This window comes from Paroedura picta, chromosome 4 (genome assembly GCF_049243985.1).
Source record: "Paroedura picta isolate Pp20150507F chromosome 4, Ppicta_v3.0, whole genome shotgun sequence".
Taxonomy (NCBI): domain Eukaryota; kingdom Metazoa; phylum Chordata; class Lepidosauria; order Squamata; family Gekkonidae; genus Paroedura; species Paroedura picta.
The window spans coordinates 114,579,711-114,590,734 of NC_135372.1; positions in this window are offsets into that span (position 1 = coordinate 114,579,711).

Here is an 11,024-nt window from a genome sequence, read left to right on the forward strand (position 1 = left end):
TTAAAGAGCCCAAAATCAAAGTAGAAATTGAATTGTATGGACTGCAGGGATTCATTTGAACTGGGAGTGGTAAAAAGCTCTGTGCAGACTACACCCAGGTATCTTGGACAATCAGGGGCTTTTCTCGTGCTATGCTTTCCCTCTCATATACTGAACATTAGAGGTAGCTTTAGGCCACTGTACTGCATCAATTCCTTTCATTGGAACCAACAGATGGTTGTTGTTGTTATGTGCGAAGTCGTGTCCGACCCATCGCGACCCCATGGACAATGATCCTCCAGGCCTTCCTGTCCTCTACCATTCCCCGGAGTCCATTTAAGTTTGCACCTACTGCTTCAGTGACTCCATCCAGCCACCTCATTCTCTGTCGTCCCCTTCTTCTTTTGCCCTCAATCGCTCCCAGCATTAGGCTCTTCTCCAGGGAGTCCTTCCTTCTCATGAGGTGGCCAAAGTATTTGAGTTTCATCTTCAGGATCTGGCCTTCTAAAGAGCAGTCAGGGTTGATCTCCTCTAGGACTGACCGGTTTGTTCGCCTTGCAGTCCAAGGGACTCGCAAGAGTCTTCTCCAGCACCAGAGTTCCTCTTCACTTTCTGCCATTAGAGTGGTATCATCTGCATATCTGAGGTTGTTGATATTTCTCCCTGCAATCTTGATCCCAATTTGTGACTCCTCTAATCCCGCATTTCTCATGATGTGCTCTGCATACAAGTTAAATAGGCAAGGCGACAGTATACAGCCTTGCCGAACTCCTTTCTCAATTTTGAACCAGTCAGTGATTCCATGTTCAGTTCTCACTGTTGCTTCTTGACCTACATATAAATTTCTCAAGAGACAAATAAGATGCTCTGGTATTCCCATCTCTTTAAGAACTTGCCACAATTGTTTGTGCTCCACACAATCAAAGGCTTTAGCATAGTCAATGAAGCAGAAGTAGACGTTCTTCTGGTACTCCCTAGCTTTCTCCATGATCCAGCGTATGTTGGCAATTTGATCTCTAGTTCCTCTGCCTCTTCGAAATCCTGCCTGTACTTCTGGAAGTTCTCGGTCCACATATTGCTGGAGCCTAGCTTGTAGGATTTTGAGCATAACTTTGCTAGCATGAGAAATTAGTGCAATGGTGCGGTAGTTTGAACATTCTTTGGCATTGCCCTTCTTTGGGATTGGAATGTAAACTGACCTTTTCCAATCCTGTGGCCATTGTTGAGTTTTCCAAATTTGCTGGCATATTGAGTGTAGCACTTTTACTGCATCGTCCTTTAAGATTTTGAATAGTTCAACTGGAATGCTGTCACCACCACTAGCTTTATTGTTGCTCAGACTTCCTAAGGCCCATTTGACTTCACATTCCAGGATGTCTGGCTCCAGGTCAGTAACTACCCCACTGTGGTCATCAGGGATGTTAAGCACACTCTTGTATAGTTGTTCTGTATAATTTTGCCACCTTTGTTTAATCTCTTCTGCTTCTGTGAGGTCCCTACCATTTTGGCCCCTTATCATACCCAACTTTGCATGAAACGTTCTCTTCATATCTCCAATTTTCTTGAACAGATCTCTGGTCCTCCCGATTCTATTGTTTTCTTCTATTTGTTTGCACTGTTCATTTAAGAAGGCATTCTTATCTCTTCTAGCTTTTCTCTGGAATTCTGCATTCAGTTGGGTGTATCTTTCTCTTTCTCCCTTGCCTTTCACTTCCCTTCTCTCCTTAGCTATTTGTAAAGCTTCCTCAGACAGCCATTTTGATTTCTTGCATTTCTTTTTCTTTGGGATGGTTTTAGTTGCTACCTCTTGTACAATGTTGCGAACCTCCGTCCATAGTTCTTCAGGCACTCTGTCTATCAGATCTAATTCCTTAAATCTATTTGTCACCTCTACTGTGTATTCGTCGGGGATATGATTTAGTTCATACCTGAGTGGCCTAGTGCTTTTCCCTACTTTCTTCAATTTAAGCCTAAATTTTGCAACAAGAAGCTCATGATCTGAACCACAATCAGCTCCTGGTCTTGTTTTTATTGACTGTATAGAACTTCTCCATCTTTGGCTGCAGAGCACATAGTCAATCTGATTTCTGTGTTGACCGTCTGGTGATGTCCATGTGTAGAGTCGTCTCTTGGGTTGTTGGAAAAGAGTGTTTGCTATGACCATTGTATTCTCTTGACAAAATTCTACCAGCCTGTGCCCTGCTTCATTTTGTACTCCAAGGCCAAACCTGCCTGTTATCCCGGTTATCTTTTGGCTTCCTACTTTAGCATTCCAATCCCCCATGATGATAAGCACATCATTTTTTGGCGTTGCTTCTAGAAGGTGTTGTAGGGCTTCATAGAACTGATCAACTTCATCCTCTTCAGCAGCAGTGGTTGGGGCATAGACCTGGATCACTGTGATGTTGAATGGTTTGCCTTGGATTCGAACTGAGATCATTCTGTCATTTTGGGGATTGTATCCCAAGACTGCTTTTCCTACTCTCTTATTGATTATGAAGGCTACTCCATTTCTTCTGCGAGATTCTTGTCCACAGTAGTATACCTGATGGTCATCTGAATTAAATTCACCCATTCCTGTCCATTTTAGTTCACTGATTCCTAAAATGTCAATGTTCAGTCTTGTCATTTCTTGTTTGACGACGTCCAGCTTACCTTGATTCATGGATCTGACGTTCCAGGTTCCTATGGAATAAAAATCTTTACAGCATCGGACTGTCTTTTCGCCACCAGTTACTTCCACAACTGAGCGTCCTTTCGGCTTTGGCCCAGTCGCTTCATTCATTCTGGCGCTACTTGTACTAGCCATCTGCTCATCCCCAGTAGCATATTGGACACCTTCCGACCTGAGGGGCTCATCTTCCGGCGTCATATCGTTATGCCTATTGGAACTGTCCATAGAGTTTTCATGGCAAAGATACTGGAGTGGTTTGCCATTGCCTTCTCCAGTGGATCACCTTTTGTCAGAGCTCTCAGCTATGACCTGTCCGTCTTGGGTGGCCCTGCACGGTATAGCTCATAGCTTCACTGAACTACGCAAGCCCCCTTGCCACAACAAGGCAGCGATCCTTGAAGGGGGTCTGTCTTGGCCTACAACAGATGGACAGGCCTATATATATTGGTGGATGTGAAAAGTGTCCCACAGGATCCTCAGGAACCTGTCTAGAGCCTTCCTTCATGACTGCAGGTCAGCTCAGAGTGAGTAGGAATGCAGTGGGTTCCTAGACTATATCCTCCAGATTTCTAGGAACTTCCTTACCTCCATTGACAACCCTAACTCAATTGACTGTTTATTAATAGTCAACCCATTATAACATCTGCTGAGACCTAGTGACACATTGTCTTAATCATGTGGTGGTTTGGGAACTGGGCATGGCAGTACTGAAACAGTCCCTTAAATGGTGTAGAGCTGCCAGTTTTGGACTCTGAGCCAGCTGGATGAGGAGAAAGAACCCAGGAGAGAGCTGCTGAAAAGGTGAGTGGATTTATTGCCTTTCCTAAGTTATGAACTACTAGGGGAACATTAACTGAGGTTCCTTTGTGAGAGGACAGAGTTTGAAGGTGAGTGGATGCTTATAGCATGCTGGGGAGTAGTGTTTTTGTTTAGGGCTCTTGTCTAGTCTGTTGCTCATTGAGCAAGATCTGTTGTTTGGGTCTGGTTGCAGGCCCCACCTTCTGTTGTTGCTGCTGCTGTGAGACAAGGGGCTGTGGGTCTCTGAACTCCAAGGCTCCTCTGACCGAGGCAGAGACATGAGCATTTTGAGCAAACTGAAAGGTGATAGTCAAAGGGCTCTTGGCCTACAGCTTAGACTGGGGTCAGTCCTGAGGACTCTGCATCACTCTAGATACCTTTAAACCACTAATCAGTTATGAAAGTAGCATAGGAATAGAAGCTATCCAGTGTTTTGAAGAGAGTGCCACATGCATGATTATCTACCCACTTAAGTGGAAATCGTGGCTGTGTGCATAGTGCTTCTGGCTCTCAGGAGAAGCTGAGGCTGAGAAGTTTGGGGAAGAGATCTTCAAAGACTTACCAGAACAGCCCCACTTCAGTGCTGACAGTTCTTCTGCTATTGTAGAGAGTGCAGGTCTCAAGGTCAGAGGGGGTCAACCTGACAAGAAAGGATGTGATCCCTTAGAAAGGACCCCTTCCTTGGGTGATGGGGTAATATCCTCTCGTACCAAGGTTATCCCTGGGGGGGCCAGGGAAGAGGCAGCATTTGGTAATGGTGGGATTAAGAAGTGCAATGAAAACAAAGTTGCAAGCAGGCACCATTTTGGAAAAAAAAATTTTTTTAAGGGGTAGGGAGCAAAGCATGATGGGAGGCTGCCTCTATCCCACTCAGATGTGGAAAGCATATTTTGAATTTCAGCCTAGGAAATGAGGGGAGGAAACTCCAAAGTTGACTTGCAGCATCCAAAGGAAAACCAAAGCGAGGCTAAAACAAGCTATGTCTCCTAATGCGGAAATGGTCTCAGACTTCAAGCTGCAGAGGATCTTGGTCTTCAGAAGTATGCTTTGTTAAGGGACAAAGTCACTATGGTGTAAGTTAAGAAGCCTTGATTGCAAGACAGCTTATGCAAACAATCAAATATGTAGAACAAAGTGTGTGGCAGTAATGGAGAATTCAGAATTCCTATGCATAAAACGCAGGACATTAAGAAGAGCACGTTAGGTGAGAGGCTTGTTTATAGTGGATGGGATTGCTTTTTGACTTGCTTTGGCTGCAAGATGATGCTCCATCATTAGCAGTAAGTGCTGGGTTGTATGGGATGTGATTATGAGATGCCTGCAGTGGAGGGAAGGGGGGGACACTGCTTTGTTGCTCAAAAAAGAAAACAGGTACATGATTTGGGAGGAAACGTTCTGCTAGGATAGACTATTCTATTGTGAAAACCTTGTAGATAAATATGAGTCCTTGCCATCATGCAATGTTCATGTTGTAAGGTATCATATTCAGGCCATGAGTATCATTTCCTGATCTGGGACTAATTTCAGACTGGGCATGAGGTGGCAGGGACCATTTTAATCAGCCCCAATTCAGCATCTTTATGACAGCTACGGATTCCCAAATTGCATTCAGTGACTACAGGCAGTCCTTCCTTGTGTTATTTACACGAAGTGGTGTTTTGGCAGAAAGGAAATGCTGGATCTCTGGGAGCTTTGGGGTGTGGGGTGTGGAATGGTCAGGCTGAGTTGCCAAATTCTGGGGGGGAGGGGGGCTTCCCATCTCCTGAAATTACACTTGATCTCCAGGCTACAGAGATGACGTAGCAGCGGTTGTTGCATTTACACAACTCTGTGGCAAAATGATTAATCTCATCCCCAGATTCCCCCCCCCCCAAGGATTGGCATGCTTTTTCAATTTACTAAAATTCAATTCACTGAAGCCCCAAGGTGGGTAAACAAAGTACTTTATAACCACAATATAAATTTAAATAAACAATGATGAAAACAACAAAAATAGTGGTAAAGCTAGCAGTAAAGGAAGCAGCAGCAGCTTAGAGCTAAATGTTAAGAAGCCAGAAGCACAGTCAGAGCTTTGTGTTTGCCAGACACCTAAACACCAGCACAGAGGTAGCAAGGCCCATCTTTCCAGGGAAGGGATTCTACATTGACAAAAAGACCCTGTCATACATTGCAAACCCACTATACCTCAGATAATGGAAATAAACGCAGCAGAGTCTCTAGGGTTGCCAACTCTGGGCTGGGAAATTCTTGGAGATTTGTGGATGGAGCCTAAAGAGGCCAGACATCACAGTAAGGTATACTGCCCTAGAGTCCACTTCCCAAAGCAGCCACTGTCTTCGGTGTATCTGATCTCGGTCATCTGGAGATCAGCAGTAATTCTGGGAGATCTTCAGATTGCACTTGGCAGTTGACAACCTGCCCTTCAGGAAGATTTTAACCATCAGTGAGAATCACAGGGGAGAAAATCTAGGTTTCCTTGACTAGGGCTCAGAAGATTTAAAATCAGTTATTTTAGGCCTGGAAACCTACTGGGGGCCAATGCAGTTGTTGCTAATCCAGCATTGTAAGTTTCATGTGGCCTGCCCTAGTTAGGGTTGCCGGGTCCCTTTTGGCCACTAGCAGGGAGTGGGGGGGGGGGGGGAGGTTGCCAGCTCCAGGTTGGGAAACTTCTGGAGATTTGGGGAGGGAGCCTGTGGAGGACAGGGACCTCAGTGGAATACACTGCCATAGAGTCAATCCTCCAAAGCAGCCATTTTCTCCAGGGGAACTGCTATCTATAGTCTGGAGATGAGCTGTAATTTAGGGAGATCCTCAGGTCTCCCTTGGAGGCTGGCATCTCTAGCTCCAGTTGACTATCCACTGTATCTAGGACCTGCTGCATTTTCCAGGCATTTTCCAAAAGCAGCCAATACAAAGGAGTGTATTAATGTAGTGTAGTCCACAGCTAGGCCTGTGGGCTTTCCTTCCCACCAGCTCCTCTGCACCTGGCAGCCCCCTCATGCCACAGGGTGACGACCCACGTGTGAGAAGTTACTTCCTGTTGCTTGTTTGCGTTTGACAGATAGAGTGATGTTTCTCTTTCTGCAAGACTGAGAAAATAACCTCCCTGAGCTGAGTTTGGGGGAGGAGGAAGACAGGGGAATGAAATGTTAAAATGCTTTGTGATGGTGTCTGAGCACATAATTAGGCAATTAGATGTATTAGAAGATGACAAACCACCAGACCTTAGGGAATTACGTCTTTGAATGCTAAAACAGAAAGCAGGGAAATCAGAGCTGTAGCAGCCAATGGTATTAATGAGACTTTGTATATCTGCGGAATTAAGAAAGAAACGTGTGGCAGAATGAGGCACCAAGCAGGTGGCGGGTGTGCTTCTGGTTTTTAAAATAGGCATGGGACATGGAATCCTGAAAACTGCAACTCTAGCCACAGCTGCTTGGTAACGGATGGATGTAATATACAACATACAGATGAATGGGGGGGAATACGCCAGAGGTGTATAACCTAATGCATACTTATCCTTCCATAAGTGCTCGGTTCTATGGGTTAAGGCAGGGGTAGTCAACCTGTAGTCCTCCAGATGTTCATGGACTACAATTCCCATGAGCCCCTTTGCTGGCAGGGACTCATGAGAATTGTAGTCCATGAACATCTGGAGGACCACAGGTTGACTACCCCTGGGTTAAGGAACTATGCCTTGCATCCTGCACATCAGATCAGAATACCTCTATTGGCATAATCACTAGATTCAGTAGTAAAACAGTGGAATATACATATAGAGAATATACAGAATACCAGCTTTTAAATCAAATTTCCCCTAGAAACTTCTAACCGAAACCTAGCTATGCTCACAGTATGGGTTGAATCCTGCATTGCTAGCTTATGGTGAGGTAGGAGCCACTGATGATTCTTAAAAAGTCCCACGTATGTAAGATTTCAGCCAGGATGAACAAGCCAGAGTAAGGTTATAATCGGTATTCTCAGCAGGTGTACGGCAGAATGGGAGAAAGATTTTGGAGAAATGCAGTGAAGCCAGCAAGTGAGTCACAGTCAAGAGTTTTGCAGCAAGATGGAATGTGGCTTCTGTTTGCTGCAGGCAGGTTGAGGGTGGAGAGAGTGAAACTGCTCTGCAGAGTAGTCCCACCTACTTGTGGGTCTACATGCTCCTCCATGCTTGGTCTATATGTTTGTAAACAGGCCAAGTATGAGAACAATACTACAAGATTCTTTGCTCTTTTAAGATTTGTTGACAACATGCTTACAAATCATACAGTCCTCATTTTTTTGCAAGATTTGTAAAGAGAAAGAAGTCTTCATCTAGAAATAACTCCCGATCTTTGGATCAGTGGTTTCCAAAGTTCCGCAGTTAAAGCTGATTTGGCGCCTGGGGCAGATAAGTTTTTAGCAGCTCCCCCCCCCCCCCGCTTCCACATTGTCACATTTGCCTTATGGTGACCCTGTAGGGTTTTCAAGGCAAGAGATGTTCAGAGGTGGTTAGCTATTGCCTAAAGTGACCAGAGTTGGAGGGAGGTAAGGCGGGATGCACCGCTGCAGCTGCGATGGCGGCAGCGCCTCCTCCCTTCCCTCCCTCCCTCTCTCCCTGGCTCACCGTTGCCTCCCGAGTGCGACAGTGGTGGCGCGGCGATTCCCCCTCCCTTTCCTCCCTCCCTCTCCAGCTCACCTCACCTCCTGAGCATGGTGGTGGCGGCACGATGGCACTCCCCCTCCCTTCCTGCCTCTCCAGCTCAACTCGCTTCCTGAGCGCGGCGGCAGCATGGTAGCGCCCCCTCCCTTCCCTCCCTCCCCGGCTCACCTCACCTCTCGAGCGCGGCGGTGGCAATGGTAGCACGGCACTCCTCCTCCCTTCCTGCCTCCCCAGCTCACCTCGCCTTCCGAGCGCGGTGGCAGACACCATGGTACATTCTGCCCATGGCCTGGGAAGCGGGACCTTTGGCAAAAAGTTGGGACCATCCCACTGTTTTCGTGTCACATGGTCACTATGTCATTGCCTGCCTCCACATCAGCCTTGCATAGCTTCTGAGATCTGATGAGAGCAGGCTAGGATGAGAATATCCAGCTCAGGGCGCCTCCTCTATATGACAGCATTATTGTCAGTAATAATCTTGAAATAAAACAAATAATGATAATACTGGCCATAAAATAGGTTCAGATTGTTAGCTGTGTAGATCTGAAGCAGCAGAACAATATTTGGTCTTGACGGTACCACTAGACCCAAGCTGTGTTACAATGGCCAGAAAGAAACGCAGACAGTGAAATTGTGTTTTATTTAACTTTGTGTATATAATGATGTCAGTAATAAAATAATTAATTTCAGCATATGATTCCATCATGAAAGCCAGCATGGTGTAGTTCTTAAAGTGTTGGACTAGGATCTGAGAAATCCAGGTTTGAATCCCTACTTGTGCTATGGAAACTTGCTTGGGCCAGTCACATGACTTGCCCTAACCTGGATAGACTGATGTCAGAAGCTATGATGGGGGTCGTCAACCCCAGTCTGCAGCCCGGTAGTGGGCCACCAGCGGCCACGACTGCCTCCCCCGCCCGCAGCGAGAAGCTCACCAGGCCGCGAGAGAAGTAGCTGCTTTGCTCACAGCCCGGCTAGCTTCTTGCTGCTACGGGGGGGGAGAGGAGAGGCAGGCACGGCCGCCGGCATGCCGGCGGACACAAATGCGCATGCGTGGGGCTGCCGCGCATGTGCGTTAGTGCTCCTGGTGGTGAAAACACACATGTGCAGCAGCTCCGCACATGCGCGTTTCCACCACCAGGGGCGCTAACGTGCTTGCGCGGTGCCTGGGCCACCGGCTCTTCTCCACCGCCGGAGGCGGTCCCCAACCATCAAAAGGTTGGGGACTGCTGAGCTATGACTTGATGAGGGGGTGGGGATTCCATCACACCGCTTGTGTTCTGAGCAGGTACTTGGGAGAGGAAAATTCAGAAACTGCAAGGAAGTTTTCAGATACTCAACTTTCTTTTCTTCCTTAACAAATATACAATAAATATAAAATCCACATACGACCAATAGTTTAAAAACATAAAAGTTAATCTCTGCAAAAATATACTGATCACATTGCTTGTAGAATATTTAGAAAATATTTCAGGACAAACCTTCCTCAGTTCAATTCAAGCAATTCAGTAAAGAGCCATAAGGAAGAGGTTTAATGGTGAATCGTTATATGTAAGAAATATTAGATTCTATTTCAATGCAAAAGACAAAATCAACTGTAGCCTTTTGGAACTAGGAGCACTGTTAAGCAGAGAGAAGCTGTAAATTTTTAGAGACCCTTTATCTCTCTCATACTACATTTTGACTTCTGCATTGGAATAGAATCTAGTATTTCTTGCATGCGAGGGTTCACCGTTAGAGCTCCTTATGTTTTTTTATTGAATTGCTTGATTTGAACTGAGGAAGGTTCTTCCCCGAAACATTTTCAACATATTCTACAAGCAATTTCATTTTGCAAATAAATACTTCCTTGACAAAGAGCACACTTAATCAACAATTGTTTATTCTTATTCTTTATTGTTCCTTGCAAAGTATAATTTCTATTTTCTGAGGCTTCTGCACTGTCCATTCCTACTTCTTTTGTTATCCTACCTTCCAGAATAGCCATGTTTTCCAGGACAAATAAATGTTTTAAATAAATAACATAGTTGGGTGATTTGCACATTCTGGAGGTCCGTTGTAATTCTGAGATATCTCCAGCCCCACCTGGAAGGTTGGCAATGCTACAAGCTTTCCAAGAAGACTCTAATTCTGTCCAGCATTTGCAAATGCTTCCTCAAATAGTGGCTACATTTTTAGATGTCCTTTATTCATATGGATACATCCAGCACTGGGGCAGGGGGGGTGAGATGAGTCTCTGAAAACTTCCTTACTTCTCCCTGCAATTTCTGAATTCTCCTCTCAGAGACCCTTTCACTTTCCAGATGAGAGAAGTAGGTCTGAATACAGCATTGGGAGGGTGAGTTAATATTTCTAGTTTTATTCTTACTGCCTCAGTGCAGCCTGATACCTTTTTATACTTTTAATGGCTGCCGCACGCTGAGCAGATGTTTATATCGCTCCTTTCCACAATGACACCTGGCTTTTTCCCTAACAGTTACAGTCAATTTAGAACCAGTAATGTGCATGAGTAGTCCAAATTGTCCCTTGCAATGTGCATTATCTTGCACTTATCAGCGATGAATTTCTTCACCATTATGTTGCCCTTTTGTTCTTTGGTAGGCCTAACAGAAGTTCCTAACAATCATCACCACTTGACTGTCCTACATAATTATGTGTTGTCCACACATTTCCCACCTCCCTACTCAGCCCCTTGCCCATATCTTTAATGAGTCTATTACAGTCTGGAGATCCTAGCGTAGATAACTTTGGTCCCAAACTATTAGTACCGTTTTCCTTTGTAATTTAACTATTTATTCTTGCATCTGTTCCTTTCTCCCAACTACAACAAGCTGACGAACAGGTGGGTGATCCCCCTCTACCCAGTGCCATGGACCATCCTACTCAGGAACATACAGATCCTTAGAGTCCTCCCCCCCCCCCCACACA